The 4818-nt window shown below is 39.9% G+C and overlaps 1 non-coding gene across 1 annotated transcript; it reads right to left on the bottom strand.

Annotated features, from left to right (window-relative positions):
• Positions 1 to 298: 298 nt before the first annotated feature.
• Positions 299 to 405, bottom strand: LOC115279604. The gene has a single exon (XR_003903533.1). It is a non-coding gene; the product is annotated as a U6 spliceosomal RNA (small nuclear RNA).
• Between the last annotated feature and the right edge of the window lie 4413 nt (positions 406 to 4818).

Here is a 4818-nt window from a genome sequence, read left to right as displayed (position 1 = left end):
TTATGCATTTAGCTATGGTTTCTCCTTAGTCTCCTCTGATCTGGGAGAGCTTCTCAGTCTTCCTTGTTTTCATGACTTTGATAGCTGTAGGACCGCTGGGCTAGGGATTTTGAAGAATGTCCTTCAACTTGGGTTCACCTGATTTTTTCCTCCAAGATTAGACTAGAGTTACAAGTTTGGGAGAAAATATCTCAGAGGTGAAGTAAAATGTCCTTCTCATCACGTAATACCAGGGGCTCCATGAGACCCACCTGACATCCTTTGGTGATGTTAACTTTGACACTTTTTAAGAAACAAAACAGCACTGAAACACTTTATGAATTTGTGTGTCATCCTTGTGCAGGGGCCATGCTATTCTCCTCTGTATCATTCCAATTTTAGAACATGTGCTGCCAAAGGGAGCATAACTTTGACGCTTCATTAGGACAGTGTTTTCTAGATTTCTCCACTGTAAAGTTACTCTTTTTCTCAAGCACTGCATTTTGGAGTGGTTTGTTTTGCAGCAATAGATAGCTGTTATATACTACTTCCTCACTGCATTCATGCCTCTCTGAATTTGGTTTCTCCAAGTTATTTCCAGGACTGTTTTCCAACATTAGTCTTTTAGCCAACAATCCATTGTAATGTTGCATTGGACATCAATCATAACAAAGCAAAGTTGTAATTTCACTTTGGAAATTATAAGACTCTTTCTAGGTTCTGGTCAAATGCTGCTGCCTTTGTAAACCTTCCCTGGCTTACTCCGTAAACTCTTCTAGTATTAACTCACTCATTCACTTATTTTATGGAGCACTGTCTATATGCCAGTGTCTCTTCTAGACTTTGTGTCTCAGCCATGTGCCAGATACTTCTCAGGAAACTTGCCAGGAGGGAGATACACAATTAGCCCAGAAGTCAAACACTTTAAAGAGAAGTATATAACTTTGGTTTTCTCTGATATCCATGTTCTCCTGTTGAAGGTATTACATTGTAATCTTCCTATGCATCTCAGTTAATCAATCAGTCAATAACTAATTCAGTAAATATTTAGTGTGCATGTACCATGAACCAGGAATTGTGATAGATGTCTACAATGGAATCTCTCATGTTGCTCTTAGAGTCACAGAACACAGGTATTGTCTTGTCCAATTCTATTGTTTTTATTTTATCTTATTTTATTTAAATATTTAAGTTTTATTTTAAGTAAACTCTGCACCACATGTGGGGCTCAGACTCATGACCCTGAGATCAAGGATTGCATGTTCTATTGACTGAGCAGGCCAGGAGTCCCCAGTTCATTCCGTTGTTAAACTATGAAACAAGGGCAACTGAGGGAGAGCTCAGTGGGCAGATCTGGGGCTCCAATCCAGGTCCAAGAAGTTCTAGCATGGAGTGTGTCCAACTGCCCTCTTGGCTAACTAAAAGGAATGGCTGGCAGATCTCAAAGGGGAGAGCAAATTCACTGTCTCAGAGTTGGGGATAAGAGGTTGGAATGTCATTTATTCAGAAACTGATCTTCTTCCAGGGTCAGAATATGAGACCAGTTCATCTCCCCAGAATTGAGACTGCCCTGGAATGAAAGCAGTACTCATCAAACTTTCCCCTTTGACTGAAGATCAGTCATCTTATCCATGTGTTTGTTGTCTGTTTTCCCTACTAGAATATAAACTTCACAGAGATTTGTCTGTCCCTTTTACTTCTATATTAATCACATAAATCAGAGCCTGATATTTAGTAGGCATAAAAGCCTATGGAAAAATTGAGTGAGTACTGATTTAAAAAGATTCTTTTCTTGAGAAATAGAGGGCACAAATGAGAGAGGGGCAAAGAGAGAGAGGAAAGGAGAGAGAAGAAATGGGGCTCACTGGAAGTGGGGCTGCAGCTCACCTGATAAAGTACTTGAATCCAGGAACCATGAGATCACGACCTGAGCCGAAGTTAGATGCTTACATGAGACCATGGTCAGTGAATTATTTCATAGGAAAACTTGCTGTGTCCTCTTGTCCAAAATCTTATCCTTCCATGGCCCTACATAACCTGTAAAAGAAGCCCAATACTTCAACATTTATTGGCTAAAGCTCTTTCAATTATAAACAAAAGAAACTAATATCAAATGAACTTAATCAAACAAAACAATATACAACACTTTATTTTATTTTATTTTATTTGGTTTTATTTTATTCTATTTTATTTTTTATTTGAGAGAGAGGGAGAGTGGGAGGGAGAGAGAGAGAGAAGGAGCACTTGGGAACTCAGGAAAGGGACAGAGGGAGAGAGAAAGAGAATCCTAAGCAGTCTTCACACTCAGCTTGGGACCCGATGCGGGACTTGATCCATGACTCTGGGATCATGATCTGAGCCAAAATCAAGAGTTGGACACTCAACCAACTGAGCCCCTCAACAGATTTTAAACACATTTTAAAAAGCAACAACATTTATTGCTTACCCAACTATGTATTTTTGTTTTTTGTTTTTGTTTTTTAAGGTCCAATTGGATCAAGGAGTTCAGTTGACTTACCAAAACTGATGTCTCCTCCTCCTAGATCAGTTGTTTTCCCTGTTGGCTTCATTCTCAGGCAGACTCTCCCCATTTCTGTCACTTTAAATAAAGAAAAGGTCTTGACTACTACTCTCTCACCTATTTGGAGGATGGCATAGTGTAGATAAATGGAATGAATAAAGAAATGGGACCTGAGGATGAAGAAACTGAGTCTCATGATAACTCAGCCCCCTCTCCCTGATTGCCTCCCCAGGAAGCTTGATTTAGTGACTTTTTTTTAAATTATTTATTTTGAGAGAGAGCATGAGTAAGAGAGCAAGCCAGGGAGGGCAGAGAGAGTGAGGGAGAGAGAGAATCCCAAGCAAAATATGCACTGTCAGTGGAGACCCAGATGCAAGGCTTGATCTCATGAACTGTGAGATCATGATCTGAGTCGAGATCAAGAGTTGGATGCTTGACCGACTGAGCTACCCAGGCACCCTGAGTTCAATGACTTTTTAATGACAGCTTGCCCTCCCTAGGCAGATGGCATTGAACAGTGTAGGTTCACCTACTGTTCTTCCTGTGGGAATCAAGATCCTGTGAGAATCAAGATCCTGTGAGAATCTAATGTGTCTTATCTTAAGTCACTGAAATTTCAAGGTTTACTTATTACTGCATGTTATTTGTTACTTACATGTTAAACATTCAGCTTGTTGTAAAGCTGCTGAATTTAGAACATCCCTTTTGTCTGAGGATATCTAATCATGATGGATTTGAAAAGGTAGGTGTTTTCAGCTCCTCTTAAAAGCAGCCCACTGGATTTCCTTAACTCTATGCAATGACGGCTGATTGTGATCTCCAGATTTCTTAGGACATCTGGAGCTTCCAGAGATCATGGTCACTGCTCAGCTTTTAGATGCTGCTCCTTTGTTGTGCAAAGCATCTTGGCATTGACCTGTTGCTGCTTCCAATAGATCTATCAGGGAATTCAATCATGTTCTTTTTTTTTTTTTTTTTTTTTAAAGAGCCACTCTTTTGCATCAAGTATGATGCAAAAGAAAAGTGACACATTCTGCAGAGGTCATTAGTGCGCATGATGTCCAGGAGTTTCCATTGTGTCCCAGCTCCCCTTGTGGGATGGTTGGGACCCCTGATCTATTCTGGCCAATGGACTGTGAGAAACAGCGATCTGTGTGACTTCCAAGCCCAGACAATTAAAAGCATTGTGTCTCCCCCTTTTTCTTTCTTGTGAGGATGATCATGGAGTCTTCATCAACATAGAGACAACACAGTATGGAAGAAACTTGGACCCTAGAGTCACCAAAGCAAGCTACAAAGAGTTGCTTGACATGTGGTGATCGTTGAGTAGGAATCAAATGTTTCTTGTGTTAAGCCATTGAGATTTTTTTTCGATTTTTTTTCATTCATTTATTCTTTTCTTTTTTTCAACTTCATATGTAGTTTATTGTCAAATTGGTTTCCATATAACATCCAGTGCTCTTCCCCACAAGTGCCCTAAGCCATTGAGATTTGAGGGTTTCCTTCTTACTGCAGCAAATTTAGACTATCCTGACTCATAAACATTCCTCCCCCTGTAGACTTGAAGGATGGTTGCGGACTGAGACGTATTTAAACGAGATTGTCTTGTTATATATATTTATCCACCTTCCAGTTTCTGGTGTTTAGGCTTTGCCTTGAAATTACTTTGAAGCAACAGATGTGGTTTGAATCTGAGCTCTGCTACTGATTTACTGGTAACCCTGGGCAAGTTGCTTTACATCTCTGAACCTCAGTTCAATAAAAAGTTGAAAATGGTTGCACTTTTGGGAGGTCCATCTCTTACTGCCTGTATAACTTTCAGCAAGCTACTTCTCTTTCCCACCTGCAATGGCCTTATAGGTAGGAAAGAGATAACAATGTTCCACATCCATCACAGTTGTCCTAAGGAGTAAAGTGGAAAATGCAAGGGCCCAGTGCAGGTATTTACTGAACTTTAATCTCTCCATGTCTTTCTTGTCTATTGAGATCGCTTGGTTTTTCCTACCACTCTGCTTCATTCATTAATTTCTTTTTCCTCCCTTTCTGAATCCTTACTCAGGTATAGAATATTGCTTCCACTTTGAAGAAAACGTAGACTCTTGTGGTTACTCTAGTGTCGCTAAGAAAGAATAAACTTTCTAAAATAGCATGGAGCAGATTTGTGTGTGTATTTGTGTTCAAACTATTTACACCCTAGTGTGGAAAGGGTTGGCAGCTGGAAGTAGAGGGCAAAGTTGAGTCCACACCTGAAGAACATACTTAAATACACTGATAAAGACTGGTGGACCTAATCATTTGTCTTGAAGGAAACTGAAACA

Source organism: Suricata suricatta, chromosome 15, assembly GCF_006229205.1.
Source record: "Suricata suricatta isolate VVHF042 chromosome 15, meerkat_22Aug2017_6uvM2_HiC, whole genome shotgun sequence".
Lineage (NCBI taxonomy): Eukaryota > Metazoa > Chordata > Mammalia > Carnivora > Herpestidae > Suricata > Suricata suricatta.
Note: the sequence above shows the minus strand (reverse complement) of the source record. Positions and strands in the feature narration are given on the sequence as shown.